This window comes from Oculina patagonica, chromosome 4 (assembly GCF_052425735.1).
Source record: "Oculina patagonica isolate OP01 chromosome 4, crgOcupat, whole genome shotgun sequence".
Classification (NCBI taxonomy): domain Eukaryota; kingdom Metazoa; phylum Cnidaria; class Anthozoa; order Scleractinia; family Oculinidae; genus Oculina; species Oculina patagonica.
In genome coordinates, this window is record NC_135761.1 from 15390934 (window position 1) to 15410993 (window position 20060).

Genomic DNA, 20060 nt, shown 5'->3' on the forward strand with positions numbered 1-20060 from the left:
CAGAAGGCAACTAACAATTTGTATGAAACAGAAGAGTTTGGAATAGAACAAGGGGGGGGGGGGGTCTTCTCCACAGCTTGCGAATTAACAGACATAAAACAATAAACAGGTTTTAATAAAATAATTATTATGCAAAAAGGGAGATAACCGGTGAAAGACAATGTAGAGGATAAGGTTTCAAGGAAGTTGTCTGATCTTGGTGACAGTGCAATGAAGGAGGAAGTCCTCAAAGATATCTTTGGTGACAAAAGGAACAAGGAAAGTGTGCTGCATTTTTCATCTTTCACATTGCATTTACCAAGCTTATTATTTACCATCTTTCTTTATTTATCACCATTACGATGCTATCGACACTGGCAATCCTAGCAGTATGCAGGCCGTGTATTACAGACAAACTTAGTGAAATGGCGTTGCTCATGGATAGAGCACCCGCCAAGTGTTTGGGAGGTCATGGGTTCAATTCCCGTGGGGGACTCAGATTTTTTCATTTCCGGATCACTGACTTTCAGCAGTAAAGGTTTTAAGCTGATAATCTCTTTCTCGAATTTGTGGAAAACACTGTAAAACCTACATGATTTAGCTTTAACAAGGCGTAGCTAAAGCAGGCAGACTTGCATTCTTTGACAAAAGTGCATCAATCAAAGACGTTGTAAATACAAGCCCTGTTGGCATTGGAGCTGTTTAAATGCAACACCAGAATTGGGCTTGAGTGCCATTCTGCTATGCAAGCGGCAGCCTTACAGAGTGTAAATGGAAATACTTCAAAACGGAGAACAGTGTCTTTGTTCTCGTTTGGGCACGCACGAGGGACCACGCATACATTTATGGAATAAGATTTGATCTGGTGACCCTTGGAAGTGATCTATGGACCTCCTTCCAAACCCTGTGTCTGCATTGAACATTGGGTAATTTGCCTAAAGCCCTTTGATTTTGGGTCGTGTATGCTTCAGAACAGAGCAATGTAGCTGATCCCCTTTCCCACTGGCTAAGTCAGAACAAAGTAACTAAATTAATCATCAACATGGCGGAGAAGTATATTGACTGGGACTGTCAGTGCCACACCAATGGTCCAAACCACCGGAGAAGTTGAAGAAGCATCTGCAGTGGATAAAGAGTTGAAAGCTCTGAGAGAAGCAAAAAACTGGTTGATTTGAGAAATGTAAGCCTTATGCACCAGCTGCAGGGGAACTGTGTATAATCGGACAGCTAGTCCTATGAGGTACCTGTATCGTTTGGCCAAGCTAGCTAAGGGCTAAGCAATATCCTTAGCACACAAGGGACACTTAGGAATTGTTAGAACAAGGAATTTGAGAAGCAAGCAATAGTAGCGTGGAGTGGATAAGGTAGCAAAGAAGTTCTGCAAATCTTGCTATGCATTGCAACTAGTTGCACGTCCAAATCCACCCGAGCAGTTGACATAAACAGCATTGCTGGAGGGTCCTTGGCAAGTCCTGGCTGTAGACCTACTAGGACCACTTCCATTCGAACAATTCCGCCACTAAACAAGCAGAGCCTCCCACATCATCTCCAGATGAAGTACTTCAACCAAGTTCTGTTGTGGAAGTCTCACATTCTCCAACCACTGTTACACCCGAGTCTAATGTTCCAGTTCAAGAAGACTTGACCCGGATGGAGTCAGCACCCATAGCACCTGTCACTCCCGAACTGCGGAGGTCCATACATGTTTTTAACCCCCGCAGAGACTGATTGAACAGATGTGACATGCAGCATGCAGTTTAGAATGACATGATCACTTTTCAAGCTGGCTTATCTAAATGCGTCAATAGATTGTGTCAAAAGTGTCCAGGTAATTCAGGTAGTGTCCAGGTAATTCATTTGACTTTCGTGCGGATTCACTTTACATATTTATCAATTGTCACCTCGTTTCCGAGCAGCGGGAAAACGGTGTTAGTAAAAAATATTCAAAAGGACGCTATTTTTTTTCAAACTGTTAACCGACACAAACAAGCATGAGAAACAGACGGGGAATTCAAGGTCAAGAACTAAAAGGACTAACACATAGGAAACACAAATTGTAATTTTTTTTTTCGTTTCAGGATATATCATGTAAGAAGTATGAACTCTAATAGTTACTTGTATGTATTGATTAAATATTTGCCGGCGGGAAGTCGTCAAACGCCGAAACAAGTATTATTAGTGCAAGGAATGAAACTGTGTCTAAGTCCTGGCTGATCTTCACTTACATAGCACACTTCGACCGCAAGCACGCAACAGTCAAAATTTGTCTTCGAAGATTACGCCAAATTGTTGGGCTGTCACAGATTACCCTGAATCATTGTAGGCTCAAAAATACGCCAAATCTACATCAAGATTAAGCCAAATAGTCTTTCCAAAGACAAGAAGGAACATCTGATTTGTTTCTCATTTTCATTTTCACCTTTATTGTGTCTGTGTGATGACCAAATTTGAAAACATCAAACCCGCTTGTTGTAGCATCGCATGGAAACGAGACTGAAGTTTTAAAGTATATTTACATGGGCTGAATTCCGTTGAAAACGCCACCTAAAGTAGACGTCAAAACTCTTGTTAAAAAAAATGCAAAACCCCGTAAATATCCTCTGCGAATTGCACTTAGTGCCCGATTGGGGAGAGGGGGCGAACTTTGGATCATCACAACATCACAAACCCATCATTAATTATTGACGAGTGACTATGTCGTGCTGTCAATCAATGTGAATCGTATGCATATAAACAATAGAGTTTAGAGTTTGTAGTAAATAATAAAGATGGTTGAGAGTTGTTTGCCTTCTAATGTGCTACAATCCACATTGAGTCATTACAGTGGATTCTTCATTGATATACGTGAATGACAGTTGTGAAAGCGTCGAGCATCTTAAGCATCTTGCAGATCTTGGTAAACAACTCTTGCCTCAGATCACTCGCCATGAGCAACAGGAAGAGAAAGCACGATCTTTTCTCCGTGGCCGATATTCGGCAAGAAGTTGACAAGGAGTTATCCTTTTAGCGGCACTGGGAACAATTTAGAAGTTTTCAAGCAGATAATATAGCAGATCCGAATGTGGAAGGATTAGATGCCTGGATTGTGGCAAAGTTTGGACTTGCCACGGCAATGGAACTCCTTTCATTTGCAAGGAGTACCATGTCTTTGCCAGCTGGCACGCAAAATCCTCTTTTTGCTAAATTTTTCCCCTCCTTTGACGTCAAATACGTTCATTTGGTGGAAACTGTCACCAGGCGGAATTTCGAATACAATAAGAGTTTAATTACCATGGTTCACTCTGTTTTCTTCTTCCTCCTACGTCCACGTGTTTGGTTTGTACCATGGCTCCTATTTTGAGCGTTCACCATGAGTGCAGCGTCGTTGTTCATGGTTTTAGTGGGGCAAAACAAGCCACGAAGATATCAACCAGATGCCAGTCATGTAGAGCCATCTACAACTATAGCAACTATGGTAACGCTTCCAGCAGATGGAGCTTATATGCGGAGCAAAGAGATTACGTCGAGGCCAGTGATTTGTGTTTCGTCGAAAGACAGATGTACAAGCTGCAGTGTTCTCTCGCGTATGTATCTTGCTATTTATTTTATTTGTGTGATTGCTGTGTTCCTTGTTTGATTGGCTTTTTGACATAGTGTGATTAAGCTTGTTGTGTAAAGTGAAATCAAGGTCAGATCAGTCAGTGTCATTAATTTTTATAAGTATGTCATTATGATCTTTTATGATATATACGTAAGCGAATTAATTACTGGTTACAAGTAGTTTGTACGAGATAGCATGTTCGAATTTTTTTTTATTTCCATCAGTACGAACGCAAAAAGTACTGTTTAATCGTAAAAATTACTGTTTAATTTACGTTCAGCAATATTTTCAATTAACGATAGCAAGTTGGATTTATAGCTAGTTTATAACACCTTGTCGTTTCGGAAATATGGGGTATAAAATATAAAATATTTTTTATCTACAGAAATCACTGTTGGGTCAGCTTCAGAGGATGGAGTGTAGCTTATAATGAAGCTTTGGCTCAAAACAACACATCACATGGTATTTACATTAATAAAAAAAAAATCATGTTATTTTTCTGGTTCACCCCTAGCCTTTTTGCAGCTAGCTATAGCTACAATTTGAAAGGCACAATTTTTCATTTTTTATTAAACAATTTCATGGAATAATAACTAAAAGAAATTGTTTACCTATGGCATAAGCTATCCTTCTCTTGTATGGAGTCTATTAAATTTTTATATATTGTGAATGTTTCCCTTATGATGGAGTGACGTAGCAGTGGACAAAGAGGAACAGTCATCCTTTTAACTCCTAAAAAAGCAGCACTCTCAGCCAAGACTACCTTTGGATCCTTTGATGCTAATAACCTCACTTCCATCTATGTAAATGGTAGCCCGTAGCCGCAAGGATAACATCAACCAACAACTTGTTGTTGTCAGTTATAAGAACAAATATTCAAATAAGGAGATGTTGTTCCATCAGAAACTGCTGATCTTCATGTGGGCTATTCTCTTTGGCAGTAAAACATTTTCTTTAACAGGGTGTTCCAGGACCGATGAAGACTATGCTTTGAAATAGTGAAATGATCTCCTATGTGATGTATACCAAATTGAGAAATAAAACACCTTTGTGATTAAAGTTTTTGTGATCTTTGTGACTTTGATTAAAAAATTGTTGCTGAGGGCGCTCATTTAGAGACTTTGAACTTTTGACTTTGTCAAGATCATAAAGTAGGCAAGGAGCAGCATGGAACAGAAGAACAAAGAGAGCACATGGTCGACTTGTTGTGTGTTTTTTTTTAACTAGCTTCACTTCTCAAGCTAGTAAAACCTCCTTTAGTTTATGTACCAAGACGACACGACAACACAGCATCGACTGGGCAAGCCAGGCCAAAAGCACCAAGGCATCCTAGGAGGGACAGTTGGGTGACGCACGATCCCAGCACAGGGAGCAGGGGGCAGTCACGAATACAATATCCTCTAAGAAGACTACCAAGGAAAAGAAAGTAGATATTGTGTAAGGTTCTCATGCTAAATTCACCTTCCTTTTTTTTGACTTTATATCATATTTTGTTGTTATCGATACAGTATATAATTTGATGTTAGGAACCACCAAGAAAATGCTGAGAATTTGGAAGGAAAAAAAATTCCTCAGTGAAAAGGAATTCAAACACCTTGACCTAATTTGCCTCCTCAAACGGTTTCCGGTCGTTTTGCCTACAAGTCGTAATATTTTTTAGGGTATTATTATAGTGTTTTTTTTCCTAAAGGAATCCGACGTCTCAGCATTTTGGAGAAAATGTGACAGTCGAGATACTAAGATGAACTTTTTGTTTCTTACTGATTCAAGAGCTCGGACTCAAGAATTAATATCATCACGACCAAGGCACCTACCAGTATCTGCAAAAATTTATGGCCCTGCCCTTCCTACCCGAAGGTGAAATCCAACCAATGTTCGAGCAGTTGCGAGTTCAAGCTACCACTAACCGGCTGAAGCAGTTCATCAACTACGTGTTAGAAACGTGGATAAACAACACCACCTGGTCTCCCTCTTCTTGGAGCGTTTATATGATGGCCATCAGATCGAACAACAATATTGAAGGATTGCATAATGGACTACACACACCGCCGCGCATCAGGTAGATGGAAAATGCCATTTTACCTTTTAATTGACCTGCTGCATCAGGAAGCCCCCCGCTGACGGCACTACGGATCCGACTGGTGTCAGAAAAGGAACTTAAAAGGATGCAACGTGCAAAGTACAGGTCCATGCAAGCAAAAATTTTCGAACTTTGGGACGATTTCTCAAATAAAAGAAAAACCGCAAAGCAGCTACTTAAGCAATGCACGTATCTCAATGGAGCATCGAGAGCATTAACACAGTCCACAAATTAAGTCTTTTGATTAGTACTTTCCACGTTAGAAAATGTAACCATTACGGAGCCATTAAGGAATTCTTAGGAATATGAGATAATTACAATAGTATTTAGTAGTAGTTCCCTCATTCGAAATTGTAGTAGAGTTTAAAAAACAGTCAGACAAGAACTGTTGTCAATAACAAGCTAGGTTAAGAACCATTAAGAACCAAAAAGTATTTGTTTAACGCTTAAATAAGGTCCTAGGATCGCGCACTATGTCAGCCAGTATTAGAACTTTCGATGTTAGAAAGTGTTGCGGAACTAAAAGTTGTAATTTTTAACCATTAGGAAACAATGAAGGTCTTAGGAATATCTATTTAATAGTAGCATTTAATAACATTTGCCACGTAAGAAATTGTAGCAGGAGTAAGTTTGAATTAAGTGCAAAGAGTAAGACTAGAACTGTTGTCAAATGACTGAACTAAAATAAAAAAAAGTTATTTGAGTGTAAAGACGTAGTAAGCTTTATTGTAAAACCAGTTCACCCATGCATTCCCTTGAAAAGATGTTCTTGCGACTTTTAAAGCAATCAAAGTAACACATTTTTCTCATGTCTTTATGAAAAAAAATTCCTTTCGTAGGTAGCACCCCTAAGCTAAGGATGTCAACCAGCCTTGTGTCTTCTTCCCTAGTCCATACTAGTCAAACATCATGCGTGACCAGTGAGTAATTCCCCGATCGCAACCTTAAGAAATACGATCTGTCATGGGCCCAGTCGAAGGCTGTTGTTTGACGGTGATGAACCAATAAAAAACGGGCCAGTTTCCCACTTTACTGTTCAACAAAAAAACTTGTTTGTTACACTTACAGAGTTGAACTGTATAATAGTAACTATTTGTGTATGAAGATCTTCGTTTTCTCCAATCCATATGGTTCTGGATGGTCTCCAAGTCATCAGTATTGCCAAAGACATCCTTATCCCAGGCTGGGGCACCACTGAAGCCCGAATTGACCAAGACCAAAACCTCATCACTGTACTTGAGGGGTTCAAGCAGCATCAAGTTATGTTGAATATCAACAAAATTAAATTTCTTGTCTGCCAGGCACTTTCATGGGTCATGTTATCATTACAGATGGTCTAAAGCCCAACCCAGTCTCCATTCAAGCTTTAAGGGTGCTATACCCTCTACAACCGACAAACAAGGAATCCGCAGATTCCTAGGAGGCATCAACTACGTCATTGAGTAAGCGTCACTAGCGTCATTGAGTAAGTCCTCTTTTCAAAATTCCAAGAAAACCTCATAGAAATTCTTTGGCAATGTAGTACAATTTCTGTTTGCAATTTCCTCGTTTGTTCAGTTAAACAAACCAAAACAGGTTTTGCAATCAATGAAATCACCAATTCTTAGATATAGTGCCAGAAAATGGGCAGCAGGATGTGGAATACTGCTTTCAAGCACCTCTGTGGGAAATTGTGATTTAAAAGAATGTTGAACCGACCCATCTTTACTGTCAGTACAAATCAGAGTATTTGATGCTGCTCTGAGAAGTCTGAAAAGGAGATTTTAGCTGTTTTTTTGCAGAACATGTTGGACAGGTCTAAGAGAGCAACTCAATAAAAGTGACATCAGTTGACCATGCTATCCAACAAGTTGGTACACAAGGGAAGCTGTCCTCAGTGAGAAGCTCTCAAAGTAATGCGCAACAGCAAATGGTCAGTTGTAATGCCTGAGATGGGTCATGCCTGATGTGATAATGTTAAAAAGTAAAAAGAAGGTACATAAGGGGAACATTTTTGTCCAAAGTATCAGCCTTTATGCTTAGATGAAAAGATGTGAAGCATGGCAAACATGAAAATGTCCTCACAGCTAGTGTAGGGATTGGTGTCATGTTTGTTTTATACAAATTGTTTGAAACTGTTTTAATACAGAGGGTTTCACAAAACTTTTGACAAACGGTTTCCCCCGTTCGTTTCAAATTTTCGAAGTTTGCTACGAACTTCGGGATTTCATTACGTAGTTGTCAATCAAAGCGCGAACTTTGGAACAAAGTTGCGAATTTTCCATCGAACTTTTTGGGAATTTGCGAACTTCGAGACAGGTCAGACACGTCTGGCGCCATCATATTATTGAAATTGTGATAATATGGCGGAAGATTTGTCTAATTGGATGGCATCCTTTAAAGACAAAGTGGACCAAAAAGCATATGATCGAATTTTTTCGACGCTCACTGCCAACCAATTTACAAGCAGACTTCAACTTAAATTACTGAGGTCTGATCAAGTCGACATGATGTTATCAAGTGAACTTTCAATGGGCGCAAAAACCTTACTTCTGTATCAGCTGGATCTGCTAAAAGAAAAATCGCCTCTGCCAGTTCGAACAAAGCCGAGAGAAGAGCGAAGAACCAAAAATGGAACGTCTCAAGGAGAAGTTACGCAGACAAAGGCAGAAACACGCAGAGTAAGTTCGCACATGTTTTCAAGAGGACATTTAGGTTTGTTTATCTTCTCTGTAGGTCTAACATTAATTGAATTCATTCCGTTCTAGTGTGTTCTTCCAGCTTTGCAAGAACAGGAAAATAAAGTCAAAGAACAGCTTGATAAGGAAAAGGCTAACAGGAAATTTGTGTGGAGCGCCCTTTACAATTATGATGTGCAGTTTCGCCTCAACTTAACCATCAATACCACTGCACGCTTCGACACCGTCAACACAACGTTGTACACGACAATCCTCGACTCGTCCGCCATCAGGAAGGAAGGCATCTCCTGCCAGCGTTGTAAATCGCCGAATCATTTGGTGCGTGATTGTCTTTTTCGTGCGAAAACCGCGTTGGAGGAAAATCAAAGCGCGAAGAAAATCAGCCCTCGCACGTGCCCAGACTCAGGTCAGCAAACCTACACCTGGAAATACGAGAAGTGGTTCACCAGCAACGGCAAAGAAGGCTGCAATCTTTTCCAGCGAAATTCCTGCCATCAAGGAACTGAATGAAAGCGCGCCCACGTTTGCAAGGCTTGCCAGGGGGAGCACACTCTGGCCGATTGTAAATACGTCACCGGACATTTATTCGCCTTTTAACATTGATACCTGGACGGACTGCTTATCACGCTACCCTGATCAAACGCTCGCCAATGATTTATTGCACGATATTCATTCCGGAGTAAACATCATTTTTCCGGAAACCGTTACAGCCAGATCTATGATAACAACCATTTATCAGCTACAACAAACCCTGAGGCGGTAGCGAGAGAGTTGGAATGCAAGTTTTCTCTTAATCGTAAAATTGGTCCTTTTCTTACACCCCCCTTTGCTAACTTTGTCGAATCGCCGATGGGCGCTTCTCCTAAAAAGCTCTCGATGCCTGCAAATGGCGCATAATTCACAATTTATCATGGCCCGCCGCTCACTCTATCAACAATGGTATTCCCAAAGAACTGTTCTCTTGTACCTACGACACACGCCTGTGCGTGTTCCTTTGTGATTAAAACTGGTCTCCTGGGTTATTCTATTAAATCCACTAATAGTAGATGATTAACATATGGAGTGGCCTTATGCAAATCATCTCAATTATGTAACTAATTTTTTTGCCAAGATATTTATTTTATTTCTTTCAGGATTTTTTGGGATCATTTCTATTAACTAAACCTTTGCAATCAATTTTACGAACCAAAGAAAGTGCCAGATGATTTTAAAGCAGATATTGTCGACAGAATGAAAGTTCCAACAAACTTCATCGTCCTAAACACATGGGTTGGAGTCGAAATTGACGGTTTCCGAGTCCGAGGAGTACATCAAGATTTGTAAACTTGAGTATAAGATATAATTTGTTTAAAAAAAGATCACTTTTGAACTAATGTTTAATTTGAAAACTTATTTTCTTATTTCTTTCTACATTGTGCCTCATTTAAGCATTGTAAATTGTAGTGAACATATCGCTAATGAAAGATCTCGCACAGAGATTCATGATATATAATTATATATTTAGATTATTTTCATGTTATAAAACATGCCACTCGACATCATCACAGATATTTTAGGACTAGATATATCTCAAGATAATCTACACGCTGTGATAGGTTATTTTGTCAGTCCACCATGCTATATGTCTAAGAAAAATCTGACTCACAAGTTAATTTTGGAGGGCTGTTTATTATCTTGATTTTATAGATATAAGGATGGCAAGTACATCTAGATGCTTTTTTAAGTCCAAGTTTAATTATGAGGATGGGAATCTCACAATAGCAGGACCAGCTAGAATCCAAACAATAGTCAAGTGTAGTAAAGAGTACAAAGATGACTTTTATCTGACTCTAGAAGAGAAATTAAGGGACAATCCAAATGTGACGATAGGTTGCCACCGAAACTGCGTGTCAACATATACTTCCAAGGAACGATTAAATAGAGATAGAAAACGAAAATGTTCTGCTGAATCTGACCAGTCTCAACCACCAATAAAGCAACGTCGTTCAACTGTGCAAGAGTTTAGCTTTAAAGAGCAGTGTATTTTCTGTGGTGAGATGGAGGAGGGCGGTGCTGTGCAGAACTGCATATGCAAGTCCAGGCAGAAGTCGTTTAAAGAATCTATCCTTAAAGTATGTGATCAACGTAAAGAGCATGTAGCAGACCAGGTCAGATTTCGTGTCGAGGGAGCTTTGAGTGATATACATGCGGCAGATGCCCGTTATTATGTGGACTGCAAGACAAGTTTCATGTCAGCTAATTCCATAGCTGCAGCTCAAAACACGAGTAGGGTACATGTAAATGAAGATCCAGCATTTAATAGTGTCACAGAAGAAATGGTTACAGACAAATCGTGCTTGTGGAACTCAGTTCAGCTTCATGATCTGTACCAGCTACTCGGAGGAAAAGCTCTTTCTCGAAGAGCACTGCTCTTACAGATTAAAGAACATTTTTCGGATCGAAATAACCGCGAAAAACCAGAAGACTCGGCAAACTTAGTCTAAAACTTAACTAAATGTAATTGAGGCAAACTAAATGCGCTTAAGTCTATGAACACACTCGCATCCTTCGAGGACATGGCTGACAGCAAACCACCAAAACTCACCCTCGCTGACAACAAGGTGGCCAGTGTGCAAATCTGGCATCAGAAATTCAACACCTGGTGCCTCCCCTCCAGTGGTCCTGGCGGGACCCAAGCAAGAACCTGACTTCCACCAAACATTGGGTCAAGGACAAAGCTCAATGTGAAATCACCGCATTCTACTTAGCTCTCCCACACGATGTACTGAACATCCTCGACACTACAATCATTGAGAAATTAACTGAGGAAGAAACGAGTCAACCATGGTTGTATCAACTGCGCCTAAGAAACATTTTGTGGAGCAGGACGATGTAATGCCACAACGCCTCACTTTCTTTAACTGCACTCAAAAGCTAGTGGAGTCCGTAGCCGATTTTGAGACTCGCATTAGAAGTACAGCAAGAAAGACAAAATACCGTATGCAGAGATGACTAACCCTTTACAAGAACTAATGCGTGATCCTCTATGCACCGATGTCCTGTAGATGCTTTTTTCATGCCCTCCTCTCGATTTTTCAGAATTACCTCCTTGCACAGCTTACTGCCAGGATTAAAACCCTAGAGGATGCTGGCAGTCTCTCTGATGTTCCAGCTCGCTTGTCCAGAATTATCCAATACAGTTTCAGAAGAGAGGAAGAATTTGACAAATATGATGCTTTGGCCATGGAAGAGCAGCTAGCTACAGCCGCCAAACTATCAGGGCACAAGAAGGCTCCAACCTTTGACACCATAGCCTGTACGCTAGGGAGAAGTTGCCTGTCTCAAAGAAAGAAATTCAAAGCATATTTTGTAGCCCTTTTTTTTTAACAGAGACAGCAATGCGTATCACAAAAATGCCACCAAGCTTTGCAAATCTGCATGTGGGTTGCATGGAGGACTATTTTCTGAGTGAACTGCCGATCAACCTCCTGTATGGATTAGATACAGAAATAACTTTTTTTAACAGATACCCATGGCCAAGAAAAAATCACATATTTCTTTAACTTTTGTAACTCTTTTCATCCACACACTAAGTTTGAACTACATCAACTACAAGCATCCCTTGATGTTCATGTCATCAACAATATATTAGCAATGACGAATACACAAAGCCCACCAGTATCCATCAATACCTTAAACCGGCAGAATCTCTTGAAGAGGAAACGTCAGGAAAGGAAAACAGTAGAAAAAACGAATCCATAAAAAAGAGGAGAAGGGAAGAGGAAACAAGAAAAACGTTAAGGTATTTTTGCTGCTTATTAACCATATATTCAAGAATTATCATCATTAAAGCATTGCTGGACTTTAAAGAAAGACTGCACAGCTTGAAAGGAGTGCGATGTTTACCAAAAACGCACATTTTATAGGTGTTACCACTTGACTTCACAGTTTTTTTTATTATGTATGCTCTATTTAAAGTTATTCTCTCTTTAAGGTTTTTCAGTTGCTCTTTTATTATACCTGGATTCTGATATATTTGTCGCCTTTTAGTGCTCAATTTCTTTGTCGGTTTTCTTCCTATGCCTCACACCAGTGTATCAAGGTCCAGTTGTTAATCCATAAGATCTCTTAGTATGGTGGGCCAAGAAGGGTTGAAGAATTTGACAGAATGAGGCCCTCCTCTATGCAACCTCAAGACCTACTAACGTGTCCGCAAGAACAGACTAACCTTTCCGCAAGAACGTACTAACGTGTCAGCCAGAACGGACTAACGTGTTCACGTACAGGAACAAAAATGATAGGTTTGACCTTATTCCCTCTTTCACTTTTTTTTGTAGACTCGAGCAGTAATCTGGAGGATAGATTCAGCAACTTACACAGCCAGATGAATCTGATGACTGCCAAAATGGTAAAGATGAATGCACTTGTTAGGGAATTTGCAAACTGTAAAGCTTGTATTAAAAAGCTGTACAAATCAGAATCAAACAAGAAGTCTCCCATCATCCCAGTCATCACTTCTTCAGCGAAAGACCCAGCACAACCTCAGTCCACACCACCACAAACTCCTGGGCAAACTGCACCAACTGTTACGATATGTGTTTTTAGACTTGTTGTTGTAAGGGCTTCGGGATGCCCGTATTGTGCCCGCTGTAGGCCAGCGGTAAGTCGTTGTTAGCTCGTACGATCCGAGCTGGAATAACTGTATACTTTCATCGTACAATTAAAGAGTTTTGGCAGCTATCAATGGTGTCAGAACTGAAGCTGTGTGGATCACGGGTGCAAAGTGTGGATTGCAACACGAACGCTAAAAGTATTTTCTCGCCGAAGTTAATAGTTTTCTTCACGACCGCCATCTTGGATTTGGGCACGTGCGAATATGGCCACTTATCAGATTCCAGCTCCTGAGCAAATGAATTGCAGCGGGGATTTACCCACAAATTGGAAGATATTTCGTGAAGCATACGAAGATTACCTGGTAGCGACAGGGCTTGACAAGAAAGACAAGCACAGTCAAACAGGCTTGTTGAAGCTGCTGTGAAGACTGCTAAAACAATTCAAAAGAAGGCAGTGAAGGATAATCAAGATCAGTGGTTGAGTTTTCTTGATTACAGAAATACACCCATGGAGGGGATGGATAGCAGCCCAGTGCAAAGACTGATGTCCAAAAGAACCAAGACTACACTGCCAGTAGCACAGAACCTCCTTGAGCCTGAGATACAGTCAGAAGTTGAAAGAAAACTGACAAAAAAGCGAAGAAGGGCAAAGAAATACTTTGACCAGGCGTCCAAAGAACTTCCTGAACTGGAAATTGGCCAGCCCATCAGATTGATGCCATCTCCAAAGGACACAAGTAAGAAATGGAGAAGAGGTGTCTGCATTAAGGTGGTCCCGCATTCCTACCTTGTAGAGGTTGGCGGGACGATATATCGAAAAAATCGCAAGTTTCTACGCAGTGCAAAGGATAGTGTCTCTGAACCTGTTCAAGCAAACCCTGCCGCACAGGTACCCGAGCCTCAACTGGACCCCCCGTTTTAACTGCTTCACCACCACGGACCACGACTGACTTACCAACGACTTCACCAGACGTTCACCCTGCCGCGAGCAGTGGAGACCCAACTCCGTTCGAGGAAGAGCCTCCCCTAAATGTTCAAGAAAGCCCTCCTGTCTGGCAGCTCATGCAAATGACCCGCAGTGGAAGGATTATCAAACCTCCATCTAAACTGAACATTTGAACACTATGGCAATTGATCTGGAACGGATCTGTGAACACTGAACACGCTTTGAACTCAGAAACATTTACTAACCTACTAACTTTGTTTCAGTTAAGAAAAGGAAGACGTTATGATATGTGTTTTTAGACTTGTTGTTGAAAGGGCTCCGGGATGCCCGTATTGTGCCCGCTGTAGGCCAGCAGTAAGTTGTTGTTAGCTTGTACGATCCGAGCTGGAATAACTGTATACTTCGTCGTACTATTAAAGAGTTTTGGCAGCTATCAAACGCTGTTACACCAACCACTACACCCAGCGATCAGCGTGTAAGGAAAACTCAGAACCAAACGATGCCTCAGACAAACACAAGTGTGGAAGAGTCATCATTGTCTTTTTGCGCAGATGCTGATCGGATCACCAAGCAGGGGAATTTATGTCGACAAGGCAAAACTGGACATGCTAAAAACAACTCACTCTCCCTAAACGCTTTGCGCTGAAATTATTTGAGATGTTGTTCAGGAGAGAAGAAGCAAAAGGAGGAGGTGTTGAGGGAATGGGAGAAAAGCTGTCCCAACTGGACCCCAATCGACTTGCTGCCATTAGAGAGGAGACTGAAAGAAGGTTCGCTGAAGACAAGACCTACTCCTGGTTAGGCGTGAAAAAAGCAATTGATGAAAAATGCAGAATGGTGCAGAATAACAGGTGTTCGTGTGGGCCGGAGTTAATGTAAAAACTGATTAAAGCATCAATCTCCAAAAGGTGATTTTTCATCAAACGAGGCAAAATCATGAATAAAAGATACATAAAAAACATTCAGTGGTTGTGAGACGTTTTATTGCTAACGCACCTGAGGACCATTCATTTTGTAGCCCTGCAGTTGGCTGGATTGAAGCCTTTATATAGATTGTATCCTTGAAATAGCTTTGTGTCGTTTTTCGTCTTAATCGTCCAACTAATATAACAAGAAAGATGAAAAAGTTTCAGTATTAATAGTAATTTAGATGGATGTAAACTAGAATGTTAGCTCACTGTAACTTAGGGTAAAATAGTTAAACATTTTAGCATAATGTAAATTGCTAAATTAGCTGTCACAATTCCCTGAACAGCATTGCAGTAATTAAGCTTAGGAGATAACTGTGTTGCAGGAAACTAACTGACTGTGCGTCTATTTTAAATTCTTACTGTCATAGTAATTTTGGCGTGATCACGAATGCCCCCGTGATTTCCATCGTGATCACGGTTATCAACTAGCGTATAAGTTGACCTTTTGATGTCATTTTATTCCATGATAGCATTTTATTCCAAGATCACAATTTATTCCATGAATAAAAATATACTTTGAAGAGTTTACCGCTGACCTCCGGGTCCCAGGACTCAGAGTATATTGAGGACATATTAGTTCCTATACATAATGTACTTACTGGACTCATAGATTTTACCGCTGACAATATTATGTAGTCGGCCATGCTGTATTTCTACGAACACTGAAGTTCCCTTACATCGTTGTTCGTTATTTTATGTAAGTTTATTCTATGATTTGTGTGTATAGGAATTAGGAGCTTATTGTTTTGTTTATTATCTTATTGTTATAGGACTCGTTTATCGTTGAGATTAAACAAACTGATCACCATCGAGGAGTCCTGTTTCTTCATGAACGAGTCATAATTGCATCATGGTGGTTGTGGCATGTTCGGTTCCCGGCTGCAAGTTTAAAACATCGGACGTATCCGAGCCCCCGGCAATCGCCCTTCTGGGAAACCACAGCCTGGCACATCAAAGTTCAGTGGCCCAGTCGACACCAGCCGCACTTCAAGGCCCGAAATTAGAGCGCCCAAAGATAAATGTTGGAGTCTCCATTGAAGACTGGAATGTATTTCTACGGCGCTGGGAGGTCTTCCGGAAGGGATCAAACATCAATGAAGCATCTTCCCCGTCGCAGCTTTTCCAATGTGCTGGCGCTGAGCTGGGTGACAGCCTTTTGACAACTAACCCAAACTTCGCCTCCGAATCCCTGGAACAACTACTAGCCACCTTGGCAGTGATACCAGTCGCAACGTGTGTCCTGCGGACCGATTTATTACAGCTTAGACAAGAATGCGACGAGGCCATCCGCGCATTCGCGGCCAGGGTACGCGGAAAGCAGAAACCTGCGCCTTCGCAGCACAGTGTGAGTGTGGAAAAAGTGTGAATTACACAGACCACGCCATCCGCGATGTTTTGCTAAAAGGCCTGGTGGATACGGACATCAGACGAGAGATACTGGGGACGAAAAGCATCCTGACCACTCAGATAAACAATCTTATTGCTCTTATAGAAGGATAGAAAGGAAATGGCACGTAACGCCCTGCCGTCCTCCACACTGTCTGCTGTGTCTACATTTCAGAAGCAATGCAACACAGCCCCTGTCACAGCTCCACCCCAAGCAGACAGGAATAAAGAGGCCACCTGCCCTGATTGCAAGAAAACATTCAAGATCTTTACAGAGGGGGCGCGGGGTTGGAATACCCAACCCCACCAAGTATGCATCAACTGCTACCGCGTCCGTCGCCGGAGAAAGCACAATAAATTCTCTCCCCAGGACCCCTCGCCTAACATTCAGGCCTTGGAAGCAGATCCCATCTCCCAGGTCAATAATTATTGTCCCATATGAAGAACCAATCATTAAGCCTCTGTTTTCAGTGGACCAGTTTCCATATAAAATAAACTGTACATTTTTAAGAACAGTTAATTGATTTTATGTAACCATTCCATTTTCAGAGGGAATCCGTTCTCATGTTATGGCAGTTTTACATGAGAGAAGGCGAATGGTAAACCTGGGGCATAGTTATAAAGTAAGATTTCTCTGACTGAGTCTGTTGATCCTAACTGATAGATACATTTATTTTGTGAGTTTAACAGTCCTTAAAATTCACAAAATATGTGATACACTTTATGATTGGTTTTTAAACTGTCGGCTTCTCTTTTTTATAACAGGGTAAAAGAAAGAATACAGGAAGTGACAATGAAAATGAGACCCCAAACTTAGATGGAACAGATATCTTGAGTTCGTCAAGCGCATCAAGTGGGAGTGCTCCAAGTGATGGTGGCCAGGAAGAAGGTAAGATTAACTACTTTATTATAGAATGTAATAAATGATCATTATTTTTCAAGTATCAGTGCTATTCCCAGTGTACATCTGTAGCACTGTAGTGTGTTAGCTCCATTATTTCTATTCACCAAACCATTTGTTTCATTTTTGAAATTTCAGGTGAACACTTAAAAAAAAGCTTAACACTTAAAATTTCCGAAGACATTCTGATGACTGTCTTTGAGGAAAGAAAACTTAGAGATGTCAAGCTCCATCAACAGATTTTGCCTGCTTGCAGGTTTCTAAAAGTGTCGGGTGTGCGGGGTCATTCAAAACCAACGGTCACGAAAAAACTTGCCAAAGCTCTTATCAATCAGGGATATGTCGTCATTAGTTCAGAAAATCTTGCAAATAAGTGATGTCAATGTCTCTTCAGACAAAGACATTAAAGAAGACATCAAAGAAATGGTGTTATAGTTTGTAATGCCATTTCTGTGCATGATCTGCGGACCTATGTACATGCGCACTACGTGCCTGCGCCTCGTGTGTAGAGAATAAAATCCTTGTGTTGATCTGGGTTTGTCTCACAATGTTTGTTCGTAAATCCTGATTCCATGGACCCGAAATCACAACATGGTGTCATAAGCGGTCGACCAATAACTTCGTCAGGATTTTCAAGCGAATCCAGGCACCAGGCCGGTGCACTTTCACGCCTTGATTGAGCAGAACACATCGCATCGCAAACGACAGCGAAAACAAACATGGCGGAACTTGCCGGTCTCCCAACTCCACAAATGGATTGGTCTTCATCGGATGTGCCCCAGGCACTCAAAAAATTCAAAAACTTGTGTGAGCTATACTTCTCTGGTCCCCTAAAGGACAAAAGCGAAGAGCAAGTAAGTTATCTGTTAATATGGTCAGGCGAAGAAGGCATGGAGCCTGGTCTCCACGTGGTCGCTCACAGCCGATGAAAAGATGAGATTAAGAAGATGACAAGCCGGTGCCCTGTTTGTTGTGAATGTAAACCTCAGTACCATTGCCCAGAGAAGGTTCCCCTTATCAAAGCCACTCAGCCATTTGAGAGGATCAACATCGACTTTAAAGGCCCTCTTCCAACAAATAACAGAAACAAGTACTTCCTTATGGTGGTTGAAGAGTATTCCCGGTTCCCATTTGTTTTCCCATGTCCTGATGTGTCCACGAACACAGTCATAAAGTGCCTTATGTAACGTTGTCCCAAAGTAACAGCTCCGATAATAAAGGACACAGAAGATAGTCTAAACACAACCCTATTTATTTGTAATCTCAGTCGAGTGTACAATGAATACGCGAGTCACATACGGGACTTTACTAATAAACCCGTGCCCAGGGCCTAGCTCGAATTACGTATTAATTAACATTGTTACATCTCCCCTTAACAACAACAAAAAAGAAATAAATAAAAGGAAAATAATAATAACAAAAATAGAATGAAGATAAAGTAAACAGAACAAACTGCGGTAATATAACATGAAATGAAATAGCAGGGTTCATGAAATCTGAAACAAGCAAAGTTATAATGTCAACTGGCATAGTCACTGAGATATGCTGGTCTGCTAAGGACTCTCCCACTGGAACTACATTTCACTGGACTAGGGGTTCGCCCCACATTGTCTTGGGAAGTTGGTGCTGGCGGTGGCTCGACGACTGCTTGAGGCACATTGGGTTCTGGTGGAAACTGTCCAGCTTGAAGTGGTTCAGGTTCAGGATTATCTGTGTCTGCATCAGGAAGGGGTGGTCTTGGAGTCTCGGCTGATAGGCGGAGATGTCGGCGATTCCTCCGGTATACCCTTCCGTCTTCTGTAGCTACTTGGTATGAGCGCACACCTGCTGGCCCCTCTACTGTTGCTTGGGTCCACCTTTGACCCTTCTTAGTGCCCGTAGGTTGGATGCGAACTACATCTCCTTCTCCCAGTGGTTGGAGTGTTTTGGAGCCATTGTTGTAGTAGAAAGACTGTCTGTCTTTTCTAGCTTGCAGGAGCTGGGCTGTTTTACCTTGGTCGGCATCAGCCTGGTTTAGGAGACTGCCAGCTGTGGGTAGGAGGGTCTTCGTTCGACGACCAAAGAGTCTCTGTGCTGGGGACGTGCCCAATCCCTCAGTAGGGGTGTTGCGGAAGTCAAGCAATCCCAAGTAGGGATCAGTCCCAGCTTCTAGAGCCTTCAACATGATAAGTTTGGCAGTTTTCACGGAGTTCTCTGCCTTACCGTTAGACTGTGGGTAGGCGGGTGAGCTAGTGATATGATCGAATTCATACAGCTCTGAAAACTTCATAAATTCCTGAGAGCTAAATTGAGGACCATTGTCACTTCTAAGTGTGTATGGGATTCCATGTCTCGCCATCTGACACTTCAGCTTGTCAATCACTTCTCTGGAAGTTTGGGAACTTAGCTTGTCAACTTCAAAGAAGTTGGAGTGATAGTCTGTGGTCACGAGATATTCTTTGCCTTGGAACTCGAACAGGTCAGCTGCGATGAACTGCCATGGTCTGGCTGGTACTGGATGTTGGATCATTGGTTCTTTCTGTTGTTTGTGCTGATATGCATTGCAGACAGGACACTTAGATATGTGTTCTTCAATCTCTGTGTACATTCCTGGCCAGTAGAAGGCTTCACGAGCTCGTCTCTGACATGCTTGAATTCCCAGGTGACTTGAGTGCAGTTTTCTCTTGAGCTCATCCCTCATTTCAAGCGGTATGACGACACGGTTTCCTTTAAAGATAACTCCATTCTGCAAGGTGAGTTCTTCTCTGAATGGGAAGTAGTCTTGAAGTTCTGGTGGTAGGCGAGGCTTGCTTTCTGGCCATCCTTGCTTGATCACATTGGCAAGGGCCTTGAGAACAAGATCTTCGTGGGTGCATTCTTGGATCCTACGCAGTGTGTCCTCCCTCACTGGCAGATAGTGAAGCATGTTAATTTCTTCTGCTTCTTTCTCTGTGGGAGACCTTGTGTC

At 41.5% G+C, this 20060-nt stretch overlaps 1 protein-coding gene, 1 long non-coding RNA gene and 1 pseudogene across 2 annotated transcripts in view; 2 read left to right on the plus strand and 1 right to left on the minus strand.

Moving 5' to 3' along the window:
• Positions 1 to 20060, minus strand: part of LOC144648182 (uncharacterized) — a 53485-nt gene that overhangs the window by 18863 nt on the left and 14562 nt on the right. The window lies entirely within an intron of this gene.
• Positions 3177 to 4121, plus strand: LOC144652428 (uncharacterized). Its single transcript, XR_013570531.1, has 2 exons — positions 3177 to 3542; positions 3945 to 4121. It is a non-coding gene; the product is annotated as an uncharacterized LOC144652428 (long non-coding RNA).
• LOC144648181 (uncharacterized) lies at positions 15677 to 16654 on the plus strand (annotated as a pseudogene).